This window comes from Pezoporus occidentalis, unplaced genomic scaffold (assembly GCF_034315485.1).
Source record: "Pezoporus occidentalis ecotype Australia unplaced genomic scaffold, CSIRO_AGI_Poc_V1 ctg48, whole genome shotgun sequence".
NCBI lineage: Eukaryota > Metazoa > Chordata > Aves > Psittaciformes > Psittacidae > Pezoporus > Pezoporus occidentalis.
In genome coordinates this window covers 402931-419498 of record NW_026915813.1, presented here as the reverse complement: position 1 = coordinate 419498, position 16568 = coordinate 402931, and the positions used below count along the sequence as shown (strand labels likewise).

At 36.8% G+C, this 16568-nt stretch overlaps 1 protein-coding gene across 2 annotated transcripts in view; it reads right to left on the bottom strand.

Annotated features, from left to right (window-relative positions):
- JAKMIP1 (janus kinase and microtubule interacting protein 1) overlaps window positions 1-16568 on the bottom strand; it is a 139302-nt gene that overhangs the window by 109938 nt on the left and 12796 nt on the right. The window contains exon 1 of one of the 2 annotated variants that reach the window (XM_062636344.1): window positions 3236-3351. The exons of the other annotated variant lie outside the window; for it this stretch is intronic. The gene's annotated coding sequence lies outside the window, so the exon portion shown is untranslated. Of the gene's footprint in view, window positions 1-3235; window positions 3352-16568 lie in introns of those variants that run through there. 2 annotated transcript variants of the gene reach the window in all.

The window sequence follows — 16568 nt, the reverse complement described above, 5'->3', positions numbered from 1 at the left end:
GAGCAATGAAATAACTACCTAAAGACTGGTTAAAATCCTCACCCTTTATTATCACGTCAAGTTGTCATGTTGAAGTGAGTAAGAAAAAAAAAAAAGCCCACAAAAGAGAAAAGAAAAAGCAATCTGACAGTAATTTATACAGCAGATCTGAAGGTGCAGGAAAAAACAAGTCCTGTTTGATACACATCGCTTTTTTCACTCATACCTTGAGGGCTTTTCCTCAACATCACTGCAACTACTTCTTAATGAAAGCTTAGGAAAATTCATAACTAATGCATGGCATGATTTTTCTCACTCCATGACATTTATCATGGCTGTTCAGCCTACTGAGAATTCCTAAAGATTTAAAACTCACATTGCCAAAGCTGATGGAACAAAAGAAAAAAAAAATAAAGAAACCAGAAACAGGTGAGTACCAGTTCACATACCTCAATAATTAGAGCCAGTAAAATTGCCATTGGTCATATCACTGTTCAGACAAAAACACAAGGTTTATATAGACCATTTTTATGCTACCATATAAAAAGCATGAATACTCAAAAAGACACTGATGAAAAAATGTGTTTGTTTATAACTGTTTTACTATCATTAGCAATTATGCCTTACAAATCACTGAAATTAGTTTCCATGTTTACACTTTCTTCCCCATTTCAGCTGGCAACAAACACACTTTGATTTTCATCAAATTTTCATTCATTTGGTCGCAGTAGCAAGTACATGGAACAAAGATTTATCACACGTGCACATATCCACACACACACATTGAAGCCACAAGACACAGCTCACACAACACAAATACAGTAATACACAGCTGATATTTCTATTACATGCGATATTCCTACTGATATCGTTTATATTAATATTACAGTAACACATGGTTGAAAAACTCTATATGCTTTTAACTATTCTGAAGAGGAAACAAACTAGAAGATGTGGTAATTACACATGAATGACACACGTTCCAGAGTTTCCATCATTTCAACAATGCTCTATGAAAGATATTCAAAGTTCTATATACCTGTACCATCATCTACTGGCCAGCTAAACTTTGTAAAATAATACCATGCAACTCCTTTAAAGCAGTATTAGCAGAAAATCTATTTCAAATGATACATATAGAACACAAAAAACTGTTAGGCTAACGAAATAGAGTATTACATCATGGCTTAGACTCATATAGATACCTTTCAGGAAAAAGAAAGTCCTTTCAGAACTATTTCAAGATGGTTTAGGAGACTGTGATCTTGAAATGTATTCTGCATGGTACAGTGACACTAAGTCTTGTTCCACTCTCAGACTTATTGAAAGAATGGTTGATTGACATACTATGACACATTCTCTTCCCTTCAAAACATACTAAATTGAGACAAATCACAGAAAATCTGTATTTAGAAAGTAGTCTATAGGTTCTGTTATCTGCATGCTTACTTTATATAAAAGCCTACTTCCAGACATAGGAGTCTATATTTAAGAAGGGTAGTTCAGGCTCTTTTCATTGTTATCATCTACACAAGAAAACTTGTCTTTTGCACAAAGAGGGAAGCTGCACAGCCCAATACCAAACAGCCTATAGCTTCCTCAGTCCATGCCAACCACACTATAATCCCACATCAAGAAGACAAAAGGGAAAAGGTCTAACAAAATTGAATTCACCCTTGACAATGCTCTTGACCTCGCTCCATAACAAGACCAGGAGGAAGCCTGGTAGCACTTTCTCCTGAAAACAGCTTCACACATCTAACAGCCATGCAATTGCACGTGTACATATGCTTTACAGCAGGAATAAACTTAAGCATTTAAGCAGTTTGACTAACACTAATTTGGTTTGTATTATTCACTTGAAATTTAATAAAAGGAACCTTAAAAAAATTAAAAAAAAAAAAGTCCTAACCTACTGTTATTCATGCACAACTTGCATTAACATTAAATAGGCCTGGAAGTGGAACAGAAATCCAGCATCTCTGCTAAGTTGCCACTAAAGTTTTGGATACACTGATTTTAGAGGACTTGTATGTTTCACTGTGTAAAAAGCTCCTGAACATGCAGTGATGCTTGAAAGATAATGTGGGGCTGGTGACATTACTAAGAACAAGCATGGGAGAAATGGAAGGCAAGGGAACAAAGATATCTACCTATTAGAAAGGCAATGAAGGAGAAGGTCTTCTGGGGCAACCCTGTGAGAACCAGCGTGCTTACAGACAGCATTAGCAGTTCTCCAGGAAAGTTAACACACCAGCATACGTGCCCTCAAGTACTGGTTTCACCCAGATTTGAAAAGTATATTATGCTTTCATCCTCACATCCAGCAAAATTTCAGACTATGTCTGATGTCTGTGTTTTAGTTGCAAATCAATACAACTGGCTGCAAAGAGAGAGTTAAGGCGCAATACTCCCTACAAGGCTATAAGTAGGACATAAAATAGTCATAATGCCATTAAGTAGCAAGGCAAAGCAACAAGGACTTCCATTAAGTAGCAAGGCAAAGCAACAAGGACTTCCATTTTCAAAGGAGTTTCAGGCAAATAAACCTCTTCCTGAACAAGGGGAATATACACACTACCTCATTTGCAAGAGCTGAAGTGACAATCTACAGTTACTGTGCAAGTATTTTCCTGTGTAGGATGTTCAATTCAGAGTACTATAATTGCATGACTGAAGGATAATGCAGGTCACAAATACTCTAGAGAACAATGTAGTTGATACATTGATCGCTTGCAGTTCATACAGTGCAAGTATAAATAACAATCCCAGCCTTCAACACGAAAAGCACATATATCTGTGGACTACACTAGAACACATACATACCTATCCCAACCACAAATATTGAGTTCCTATAGAAATTTTAAAGTTGTAGCATTTGAGAACACATTGTAACTTCCACTTTCATTACAGACCAGTTAATGAAACCTGAAACCTTTTTCCCAAAATAATTTTACCTCTCTTCTCTCCTTATACACATAACATACATTTTTATCTCTTATTTTCTCCAGCTGCCAGCCCTGAAAACTAACTCATCCCAGGTAGAGACAGAACAAATGCAAAAAAACCCAAACAACCACTTTCTTTATTAAATAAATAAATGCACAAACATAAAAATTCCCCCCATGTAGAAAATGTTATACAGAATGAAATTCTTCTGGAGATACAACAGAAGGCAACGCATCAGTGTTGCAAACAAACAGCATCAGTAAATCCCCCTGCATCTTGATAAATTATTTATTGCTAAAGATCTTACCAACAGAACAACTATCTGTTCTTCAATTCAAGATGCACTTGGTTTCATGGGTTTCCACACTATTTCCAACAGGAGTCCCTTTAACAAAGGAGCTTGGGGGGGGGACGGGACATTTTTATTGGTTTGCCTGGGGGAGAGACAGACAGCTGTGCTGAACATAAGGATTTTCCTAACTAGGAAGATGGATAGCCTGAAGGCTAAGGAGCCACAGTGATCAACCAATCAGGTGAATTCTTTGTAGAAAAAATGGCTCAAAAGTGGCAGAACAGGTGCTGGTGCTTTTGGTTAATGAGACAATTTTCAGCCTGCTTCTCCATTGGCAGGCTGCCCCCAACATGGTGGCTTCAGTTTTAATTATCTTTAGCTGTTTATTTAATAGTGCCACCATAAATATCAACCCACTATGCTCCTCCTGTTGTGTCTTGCTAGCATTTGTACCATAACTCCTCAGAAGCTCCACTTTATACCAGCAGATAGTTTTCAGTTAAGATTTTGCGTTACTGATCCTGATGGCATATACCACACTGTATTTTTAGCTTGGTACAAGATATGAAAAGGGATTCGATTAAATATGTAAGAATACTTCATCTGTTACCTTCTTTTCACTAACCTCATAGATTTATTCCTATTTTTCCTGTAACCATCTATACCTAGAGTTCTTGAGTTATAGCTGCTGTTATTAAGAAATGGGTTTATAGTTGTTTTCTACATGGAAATCTGTTCTGTTGGTAAGAATAAATAAATTCCTGTGTCCTTAAGTAAATCACTGGGTTTCTAGTCACTTCTGACAACCTTACTTTGCTTGACTCAGTATAGCATCTGCTTATTTGTCATTTTTCAACCTTAGAAATATATTATTTCTCATTATATTAGGTCTTCCTGGGGAAACTACAGAAAATGTACCTGAAGGTTGAGTACAAAGGCTTTTCTAAATCTTTCTTAAACTCTGTGAAGACCTGGAGGGTATTCTCAGCTCTGAAAAAAATCCTGTCCTGGTACTGAACACTTGCATTAGACAACTGGAGGTTTAAAAAAAGGTAAAAGCATTCAAGGAAACAGTAAAAGTTTCCAAAGAAGTGTAGATCAATGGGCTTTCCTAACACAGCAACAAAATCAAACTGTGTTAAGATGAATTTTTACATTTGTGATGATGATTTATGGCAGTTAATTATTTTCAATAGTGTTCCAGCTTTGCTCTTGCCAAGTTTTCTTTCAATTTGACTATGTAATCAAACGGTTCACGTACAACAGGATAACCGGGAAGGCCTTTTCAGCTTCCCATAACTGTGAATTAATATGAAGAAATCCTGAGAAGCATCCTGCGTTATCATCAAACATCCTCTGTCCAAACAAATTAAGACAATTACATATAATGGAAACAGCAATTCTCTCAGGCAAGGAGTTCTGCAGTCTGGCATTTCTACTAGTATATCAATATGAAAGGTGCACTTACTGACCGCAGTATTACCAACGCCATGTCCTTTCAGCCTTTCTTAACCCTCTCAAAAACCAACTGAGACCACTAGTGTAAAATTCTGTCTATGCCTTAGTACTACAAAACCACACACTTCTATATTAACTCATTCTTGAATGAGCAGCATACAAGTTGAGACACAGAGTGAACTACTGCTGCAACCTACAACCTTCCTTCCCTCAAAAGCCTTCGTAAGTATTCCAATAGAATATAATTCATACTAATACTTTTAAAATGTGGGAGAAGTAAAAAAGTAAGTACTCCTGAGAAATATCTTGACTGTAAAAAATAAACCACTTAAATGGTAATAGGTTATAAAAGCATGATTACAATACGCCATTTTTGTCAAGTGATTTTCTTCCTTATAAAATGTATCCTTTAAAAAGAAAAATAAATGCTTCCTAACTGAAAAGTTTCAAGGGGAGGCAAAAAAAAACAGTCCTTTGCCACATAAAAATCATACTGGTAATTACAAAAAGCAACTGAATTCCTAAAGTAAATTACATTTAAAACCTAGACACTTGATTCACAAAGCTTTATATTTTAATTTAAAATTTTCTTACAGATACAAAATCCAGATAGGAGGAAGAGACTACAGAAGACACTATTTGCTATTCAGGTTCTGCTTTGCCTTTGGACAGTTCATACTTGTATAATCGTTAATTTCCTGGCTCCATCAAGAACATTAAAAACAGTGCTATTGACGTCTACTGTAGTGATTTTCCCTGTAAATAAAAAAAAAAATGTCATTGTAGAACCCTAATAATTCACAGCAAATTCAGAGCATCTGGGGTTTGCTATTTTTAAACAGATCCAGACTTAATTTCATCTGCAGCACTACTTAAGAAAGAGAGAGCAACCCTTCTGCATTTCTAGAAAACTTCATCCTTAGATCTGGCTGTCCATCTGCAAGGTGACCAATAAGCTTAGAAATCTATCAGTAAAACACTATGATGATAGGTAGGTAGGCAGGTAGATTATCAATTTATGTAAAGTTAACTGAACTATTAGGATACTTGAGGAACAAGTTATTTAGAGAGAAAAGAAAAACCCCATATTTGGAACAGGTGATTTACTTTGAATCATCTTTAGAACAAGAAAGGCGCACTTTCTGGCAGAAGAATGAATTCCATTTTGTTCATTTATGGAACAGCCTGCTTTTCACTCTTGGTGAACAATGGTCAGCCTTATAAACCATGAACACAAACTGAAACCCTGCTGCATCTCAGAGCACTCAGTCACTTACAGGGACACTGAACCGCTTTTGATTGCTACTTTTTGACTGAGTTGGAGGCACCCTACCACCAGGTTGCAAAGTCACACAATGCTTTCCAAGAATAGCCAGGTTATTTTTTAAAAAATAGTGATTTGAAGAAATTAAATCCAATCCCACCCTGGTAGGAGTAAATAGGCCTGGAATCTTTCTCTATCTGGGACAGACCTTCCTGTTACACAATGCAGGAAAGACAGAGCAGCTACTACAAGAACCCGAGGGCATTATGCAAAGACATCTACAACAGAGTGAAGACTAAGAATTAAATGGAGTATCTGACTGAAGGGTTTTTTGCAAGAAGCAGTTTATTTCTTCAAAAACTGAAGAGGTCTTAAAGGATGTAAAGACATTGGACAATTAATCAAACTTGAAAAATACTAGGGTGGGATAATGCAGTCAAATGAACATAATCTTTTTCTTCTTTCAATTTAGTTATTGCTAGCTACTGTTGGACACATAGAAGAGTATAAGTGAAGGACTAACACTGCACATTCAGTGAATCATCATAGACTCATACAATAATTTGGGTTGGAAGGGACCTTTAAAGGTCATTTATTTCAAACCCCCTGCAATAATCAGGCATATCTTAGCTATGTTATGTTTCTTAGAGCCCTGTCCAAGCAGACCTTGAAAGTTTCCAGGAATGGTGCATCTACCACCTCTCTGGGCAACCTGTGTCAGTGTTTCATGACCCTCATATAAAAAATTTCTTCCTTATGTCTGGTCTGAATCTACCCTCTTTTAGTCTAAAACTATTACTCCTTGTAGGAATGGCTTAACAAATCTGAATATATATTTTATTTCTGACAAAGAAAATGAAGATCTCATAGGCATTCTAAAGCAAGCTTCTAAAATCACAATGAAATACTTGTATTACAAAACAGATGTGCCACAACTTACCTAAAATGCTTCATTAAGGTTAACACAGCAAACAACTGCAAGAGATTTATATATTCATGACCCACAACCAAGAACTTGGCCTTTGGCAAATGCTTCAAATCAAAATAACAGTGTTCCAAACAGATTAATGAATTGTGTAAGAAGTAACATGTTTTAACGTTTCATGTCTAAATGAAGTCTTGCTACATGATAACATGCTTCAGAATAAAAAAATGTATTAAAAAAAAAAAATTACCTTAATTTCTTTGGCAACAGAGGTAATGTAACTGTGTAAAATAGTCTGCTTTGCTGTGGAACATTGACAGAAATAGAACAGATTTTCCTTCCTGACAGCACAAAATATCAGGAGAGCCTTGCGTAACTAGATGTGCCAGTTTACGAGGGATGTCTGACTTTTTAGGGCATTCCCAACTACACGCATTAACTTGCAAGTTCTGCCTTGCTTTCCAATGGATTCTGGAGACACTTGGTTGTCCAGGAGACACAGAGAAAACTGCATCACAGCATCGCTTCAATCTACCACTACTCTGCATGTTATCTGGCTACTGGAAGATATATTTAGGAAGAGGAAGGAGAAGAATTATATATAATTCAATTACGTATAATTGCATATGTATAATTATGCTACATAATGCAATTTAATTTTATACAACATCAGAGTAAGATGGGAGAACTACGCAATTATACAACATTATCATGACACAGTAAAACTAAAACTGGTTTTGAAGTTCAAATTAAGAAGCACAATAATGAAGCCCTTATTCTACAGATGTTATTTAGGAGTCTATTTTATTGTTCCTCCTTATGGCAAAGGACAAATTTTAATGTTAGCATCATCTTTAGCATACCTCATGACTGTAAACCCTTACCATCTACAGTTCCATATTTATGTAACAGATATTTCTTATTAATCTGCCTACTTTAGAAACAGGTTAGAGTACAAACAGAATTTCCCACCAGTGCTTATAAAATTGCTTCCCTTGAAATAACAGATATTTAAAATACACCCCACAACAGTTATTTCAGTATAAAAACCCCTCTCGGAAGAGGCGACCTATATTACACACATACAATTGAAAATGAAAATTCCATCATCTTGTCTGCCCTCTCCATCACTCCAGTGAGTTTCTAACATTTGCAGGAAAGAAAGGCAATGAAAGAATGATTATGGCAGGAGAAAAGTGAAGTGAATACAGGGCTTCAAAGCAGAAGAATGTTAGAATACCAGACACCATTACATTTATAGGCGCAGGGCATCTATTTTAGTGTCATTTTTTTTGAGAACAATAAATAATTACATTTACTATTTTTTCTGCATTTCAGAAAGCTAATTCAAATTAGTTACACAATTTACTTTGGGCAACCAGCTTTGCAGGTAAGAAGGTAAGATGCTCCCAACTAGAAGAAAAAAGACCCTCCAAATTAATCCTAACATCAGCTGTTTCATGTAACACAGAAAATATTTGATACTGGTACATACATATTACCTGCATTAATTTAAAATTAGATACAAAAACACCCCATTAGTTGCTTCACTATTCAGGACTAATAAGAAAACTTTACATTGTATGATAGCATCAAGTCTTCATAATGACAGTCTGTATTACACTGCTCTATTTTACTTGCTGGGATTCTGAAGCAATTGAGAACTACAACTGCTGTCACTTAGGAGGCTGTCTTTTTAAATATGCTTAGCATGAAACACTTCATTAGGAATAATGAATTAATGAATTAACCAGGAGCACTTGATAAAGAAGCTGCTATTGAACTTTTCACTGTTACTTGGTATTACTCATGATGGTTTGTCATAAGTGTGGCTCTGCTGTTCCCATTGCCCAGTGCATTAAGATCAGCTGAAAGTGAACATCTTAGGTCATCGATATTCCCAGCAGCCAAGTTACTGTCATTTAAGCTGCTTTCAGAGATAAATAGTAAGGGTTTCCAACTCTGTCCAGAAGCTGCTACAGAGGAGGAAGGAAAACAGACATGGCTTCTAAGTTTCAACCTTATTCTGAATATTTGAGATGACAGCACTCGGAACTCCTGGGATCTGCACCATGTGTTAATGGTGATCGTGTTACATCATTTTTAGTTAATGATTTTGGAGTAGATCCGCAGAGGAGTTTGGCAATTGCAGCATTATAAAGTGCACAATTCAGGTACCAATAACTTAAAGGAAGTGGAATACCCATCCTTCAGTCCTTCCTGTGCCTCCACAATAAAAGGGAAAGTTCACTTTTCCCTTTCTATACAGTCCTCTGCAGAAAACAGGCAATAAGCTATATTTCTGCATCTTAGGTTTCCAAAGATGAGCGTCTCCACCTAAGACAGCTCTAAACCCTCATTTTTACTTTAATTCCCCATGCCTGTTTCTTAAAACAGTATGAAGCAGGTGTCGATTTTATTGTTAGGCTGCAATTGGAAGAGCATGTTTTAACAGTCCTTCACACAACTATAATGATTGCAATGCTTGCCCAGCAAGTGACTGATTCATTATTCTCCACTGAGGGACCCAAACATTAGTCTAGAGATCTGGGTCCTTCCCTAAGGACTAATAAATCTTTAATTATTTTATACAAAGTGACCTAGTTTCAATAGGGAACTGCAATCCTATAATATTTTGTATGAGGATTACTTCCGATTTAAGCAAAAGACTTCTGCAACCACAGAAAAGGACCCTAACTCTTCCTCTGATTGTATTTCTGAGCAAAAATTCCAGTAATTGCATTTCTTAAGGCAGCCAACTCACCAGCCTTTGTTAGCATGACACATCTTCTGACTTGGTCCCCTTTGGGGACATAGGTTAGATTAAATGCAGGTGAACAGTTACTGGTCTAGCAATAAAACATTTGTATTAACTTTGAAAAATGTCAAACCCGAGCCATGGACACACAAACTCAGACCCTTCCAGAATGTAAGTTACTATGCAGACATTTTAAGAATCGCAACTTTAGATCTGGGCAATTCAACATCTTTGTGAATACCTTTCCCTGCAGCCTCACTACACTAGCACCTACTGGTGGTCGTGTATGACCTGATGCTGTTTCTGCCGCCTGCAGACATCCAGACAGTCCCAACACCTACCTCTGATCTCAGCTTTACAGAGGCACATACCACCAGAGCTGTGCAGAATTTGGCACTGGAAATCGTTAAACTTCAGCAGGGGCTGCTGTAGAGCATCAGTGATTTAAGTCAGTTTTCAACCTGTTGCTCTCAGGGAAAGTGGTCATGAGGAACATCAAACACAAGCAGAGGAGTAGGATACAAGAGATGAGTGCTGAGGCACGTACCTGAACTATCATTCTGGGAGAAGTTGGTAGTTAGTGATACCAGAGGCAAGAAGGAGCATTGAGAAAGTGCTTATTCCCTTGCTGCAGCATACTGCAATTAAGGCTGTAGTTTCATGAACACTTTAAGCCCATGTAAACCTTAAAAAGAAATAGTTCTGTCCCTACCTTGAGCCAGCACAGCTGTGCTAAGCCAAAAGAGAGAAGCAATCCAAGCTAAAAGTGAGGCTTTCTCTTTTCTCAATGTCTTTAACCTTCATCAATCTCTCTGAGCTAATTCATCCTGCAATCTGAAAATGCTGGAGCCAGCACAAAGGGGAGGTTGGCAGAGGAAAAAGCTGGGTATGCCAGGGGAGTTGGAAAAGCTCTTTCAGTCACAGTGTTGCTTTCCAAAACTTTTATGTAATTAAGGCCTAACTTGTATCAGAAGCCGAATTCCAGCTTTTTCATCCACTTCTGCCCACTAAACATCTAATCAGAATTTAATATCCTACAGCCTACCTGATTTTTAATTAAAGAAAAAAATCTAATAGATGTGATCATTTATAAACACTCACAGTGATCCAGATGACAATCTAAAATTAGCCATAGCTGTAAAAAATTATGACAAATAGAATGAATTGTACTTTTCTACTTGTTACAAGCAGTCCCAAGGACTGATAATGATATTAGTTTGATTTTAGATAGCATTTCTGCCTAAAATATAGTGGCATTGTCTATTCATTATTTTTGTTTCAAGGAAGAAATGAAGACCATTTAACCTACTCCCTGTTCCAAAACACTGCCAATATCTGCATCCTCCTCCCTTTGTATTTGCAGTAAAGGGGTGCATTTGGCAAACAATGGATTTTTAAATCATCTAAAGTGGTACAGGAGGTTCCAAGGATTTCCACTGCTATCTGACTTTGAACCCTTTATTAGAAATGCTGCAGAGATTTCTAGAAAGAGAAGAGATTAAAGGAGGAGGAACAATATAATTTGTTTGGGCACTGGACAATATTCTGCACATTGTGTTGCATCTTTCAGTACCTGTAAGACCTTTGCAGAATAATGTAAAAGAAAACTGTATTTGATATTTGAAAAAGCAATAATATGACTTGATATGATATAATAACAACAGAAATGGGCAGATGCTAGTGCTAAGTACGAAAGGCCAGGCACAGACAAGTTGTGTCTCAGAAACAGACCTTTAAAAAATTAAACTTGGTTGATTTAATATCCTTCTGAAAAGATAAACTGAAAAATATCCTCACCAGGATATTATATGAGATGGTTTCCTCCTCTGGGAACAGAGAACAAACGGGAAGCCGTCACTTGAGAGCATGGGGCAGGGAAGAGAAGCCAGTAGTTGAACCTATGAAATACTGAACATAGTTAATGAGCAAAGTTTTAGTACTCTATAGGAAGGAGAAATTGGTTTATAAAGACTGAAAACCCTGCCTTGTAATAGTGTGCATGTATTCAGATACTAAGTAAAATTCCTTGTGAATAGGGGTTTTTGTAGTCCTCTCTCTTGAAGGGAACTATCAGGAAAAGCTTTTTGAAGCAAAGGGGCTTTATAAAAATAAGGCGATAGTTCTTCATAAAAAGTGAATATTTACCTTGGCATTCTCACTGGGAAATGTATTATATTTTCGATCAAAAAAATATGGGGCAATAATCTACACAATAATTTTTATTAAAATTATCCTGAAAATAGAGCTATTCAAAGGTAAAGGACTATTAACCAGTGTCTCTACATTTTCACTTATTCAGCCTTAAGCAGCTTCCAAAGTTTTATTGTTAGGCGAGCAGCATTTATAGTGAGAAAGCTGAGAGAGCTACAAGCAAACTCCATCAGCAAAAACACCTCAGTCTTCACAATTAAGCTAATATTTCACAGTAAAAAGATAGCTTAATAAAAACCAAATCATACAACAGTACTGGGCTCTAAATTTTAACTTCTTATTTACAATCCTAAAGTATAAACCTTCAAGTTCAGCTGTTAGGAAGTTGCAGCACTGTGCTGTCATTCCTATCATCTGTTCTGGTTAATTCAACAAAAATGCAATCATCTGCTTAGGCCAGCCCAGATCACATTAGCACTGCCAAGTGCCTGTGTCATACACAGAGACTGTATTGCCGTGCTCATCAAAGTGGAGCTAATTCACTGTCATCCCTATGTGTATACAAAGAAAACTCTTTCATCTTGTTGGCTATGACTACTTTCTTGTGCAAAAGATAAAAATCAGTCGTTCTTTTGTGCTTTTCCTATCTGTATGTCCTTCTCTCCCCTCTGATTATTTTTTTATTTCATTTATTAGTATAGCATGTATGGCCTGTTTTCTCCCTGTTTTGTCTCATTTATTCCTGTAGTTATATGACTCCACTAAAATCAACTATCAGTTTGGGTAACAACTATACCCACAGTTTATAGATGCCCTCACCTAAGCACTACTCTAAAACTGAAGAATCATGTGCTGCTAAGAACCACCATACCGGTCCAGATGGTTTCAGCCCCATCTAGCAGTCTCCTGCCCCCAACAGTGACCATAGGTGCCAAGTCAGAGACAGCTGAGAACAGAACATGCACATATAATAGCATTTCCCCTAACTTCTGGCTCACAGAACTTCATGAGCCTACATGGAAATTAAAACAGTAAAAGTAATACAGAAAAGACAGGATGTAACTGCATTCCAAAGTATCATAAAAAAGGAACTGTAGCAGAGGGAAGAAGGAATTCAAAATGATGGAGAAACACACTGCACTGGTGCAAATCAGTAGTTCAGGAAAAATGTGCTGGAAGTTACAGAACGATGACAGCACTCTACAAAGGTAGAACACACAATGCTAACACCATTACACATTTCCGTTGCTGCTCTGTCACTCGTACTTTTAGACAAATCAAAGGTCTATGCTATAATATGTATGTAGCATGTAAAGGTACATGCTGTAACATTGCTGTTCTTTTCTTCCTCTCTGGCTTGATAAAGTCACTGTGATCTGGGAATTTTAACAAAAATAGTATTGTGCTTGGTTTCAGATGAAGGGAAAACAAACTGATATTCAGGCCATGATGCCATCATGCCCACTGACCCACTGTATTTACAAATGCTATATAACCCAACTTTAGAAAAGAAAAAAAGAGCAGAACCTTGAGATCTGCTCCTTAGCAAAAAGCTTAAACAGATGTATACAGGTGCTATTTAAATTCAGAAAGAGGGATAAATAACTAAACAGGTAAATAAAATTTGTCTCACATTAATAAAGCATTGTCAATATGTGCTCCAATTTAGTGGAATTCTAATTGTGGAAGCAAGACACCCATACAAACAATCTGCACAAAGCATTAGAAAAGTGTTGTCTCACAGCAAGGACCATTCAGAGCTAGAAATATAAACCACAATGCAAGGCACCAACGACCTGGATTTTATCTGCACATTTTCACTTTTCCTACCTAGAAAGAATTTGTATATTTGCCAGTAATATATAAAGAAAAATCTGGACTCAGTCACTGCACATATGTGATGCTCAAGTGAGCAAGCCAAGACTTCGAGGAACAAAGAATTTACTGCCCATGAACAGTAAATCTGACACACTTAGTAACCACCTAGAGTGTGCAATAGCAAGTCAATGCAGTACATCTTCTGCACATTCTTCTGCCTGGGAAATTCCAGACAGAAATACAACTGACCTGGCACTGCTGGCCTTCCAAACCACTCTCTTACAGATCCTCTCCACATTTTCTAGCTTATATGAAGTCTGTGACTTTGCAACTCCTCTATTACTCAGCCACACATCACATTTCTGATAAATCTTGTACTGTAAATAAATTGAAAGATAAATTAGACAAAGTGACTTCTTATAGAAGTTATTTTTATAGTAACACCTGCAAAAGATCTAGTTAGCAAGAGAGATACTGAATCTCTTACAGGCTATAGAGACAGTTTGATTTAATTCACATGCTATAAAATAAAAAACTGTGTGAAAACAGTTATTATTACCGTACCTCTTTCTAGATTATCTATCAAAGTATTAAACATATAACCAAATACGCTAAGGGGAGCATCAGGTACTGTATGAATTGAAAAGCAACCAAATTCAAACTTATCTGGACAAAATAGTTTATCGATTGCATTAATGATTACATATTTCTTGGAATTCCAGAAATGCTCAAGAGAACCTAGCACTGCTCATCACATAAGCACGCTGTCTTTATCTAGGGATTATAGGAATCTAACACCACAGCTGTTACAATATTGCAGGAGTCTTATCGAGATGAAAAAAAAACCCATCATCTATAAAATCACCTAAGCTGGTACAGATAAAAAGCTCAAGGAGAGCCAGGCTCAAACTAGCAATGCCACATCGTGTTAAAGCATATGTCGCCTGTCTACGATACTTTTAACACATGCTAGAACATGCTGGATGCATTATCACATTTATTGCCTTGACAACAAAGCTAAAATTAATAGTACAGGGTAGTCCTTGCTCCAAATAACAAAAATTCAAGAGGAAGCAAAGAAAGTATCAACAGTATTTACAGATCCATCTGAGAAGATGTTTTTCTGAGAAGCAAACAAAAAGCCAAGATTGTTTAAAGTTTATTACTTAACTAGGAGAATATGTGATTTTTCCCAAGTCCCTCCCAGGCTGCTCTGTGCCTGGCAAAAAAAATTAAGGAAATCTATTTTAAATAAGAAGTGTTGATTAAAATGATTTGAAAATAAAACCTTCCAATTTTTCAGGTTTCTTTTGTTTGCCTTACAGGTAAGGTTTTTTAAACAAGTTTCAAGTCAATGGAAATAGAATGTGTTGCACCAAACCCAGATTTATTTTTTTTTTATAGCTAGCACTATATGTACTTTTGCTAAAGCACCCTCTGAGGTTACAGCCTAAAACAGAAAAAGAAATTCTTTTTATAACTCAATTAAAGAAAAAAATAGATCAATGAAAAGTATGCTGTGTATATTTCAAGTTTATTCCAATCTGACGAGTTAATAGTTTAGTTTAGAAAAAAAAAAAACACCCTAAATAACAGCAATAAAATCACAATTAATTCAATGAAAGATTCGTGTGTGAATTTTATTCATATTGTCATTGTTTCATTTTTAAGCATAGCACTAAAAAGATGAACAAGTCAGCTTACTACTGTCAGTCAATATCGGGTGATTTTGTGGTAGGCACATGTTAGACTAAACTACAGAGCTATATTTAACCTGAGGAGATAGGGTCCCACTTATGTAATCCTGCTTTAGGAGCTTCTAATGAGCCTAACCCAGATACGCCTGCCAGCACGTTCCCTGCTCAACACAGTGACGAGAGTACAGTTTCATTGTAAAAATTGCTCACAGCACAAAGAACATTTTTTTTAACAACTTGATCTTCAATATAATTCACAACCTAAAAATAAACTATTGCCTAATTTAACTCATATTTATAACATAGAAGCTGTATTTTTATCATATTTGATACATAGCCATAGTCACAGTGTTGTTAAGAAGAGATTCCTCATGCAGGGGAATTAGTCAATATAATTAGGTAACTAAAGCAGTCAGTAAGTTCTTTGACACTAGAGCATTCACAGAGAGAGCAGATGCCTAACTAAAAGCTAATGAATGAAGGAATGCAGAGGATACTGAAAGATGCTTTAGGTCTCAAGTTCTAAGTTAAGTGAGTTATTATAGCAGTGGCCTCTTTTTCCTTTAAAAATCTACTGACAAGAATGCTCATGCATCTTAGAAATGTCTTCATCGCTTAGAGAGCATCCACTGAGAGCTGGGCTTCCCCAGTCGAGAGCCCTGCATTCAGCCACCTGTCTTTCAGACACATATGGCACTTGGGGATCAGCGGGGGCCAGGGTGAGTGTCGGTCACTCGGTAACATCTGCCAACTGACCATCAGTGGCATTAATGGAATACTGAAAGGAGTTTAGCTCACTCCTGCATGCGGAAAGACAGCTGTAGTGACAAAAGGTGTACATAAAAAGCAGCACGTTAAGATCAAAGGTGGCAAAATGGATCAGGGAAAAGGATTAAGCTTTTCAGAACACACTTTTTACCCATGTCACATACTGTAAACACCTTGCCAATACAATAACAGTATTCTTTGAAGTCAAGCACAGCATGAAATATCATAGAATCACAGAATGGTTTGGTTTGGAAGGGGTCTTAAAGTTCATCTAGTTACAATTCCCCTGCCACAGGCAGGGACATCTTCCACTAGACCAGGTTGCTCAAAGGCGCCCTGGGCCTGGCCTTGGGCGATGCAAGAAACAAGGACAGGAATAATAAAAAGCTCAACTATAAAGAGAAGAAAAGATTAAGAATTCATCATTATGATTTCTTGTTGTATCACATACTTTCATTACCTGCTGTTTCTAGATTTGGCTATATTGAAAGGGTTGTTAGCTTGAAGAT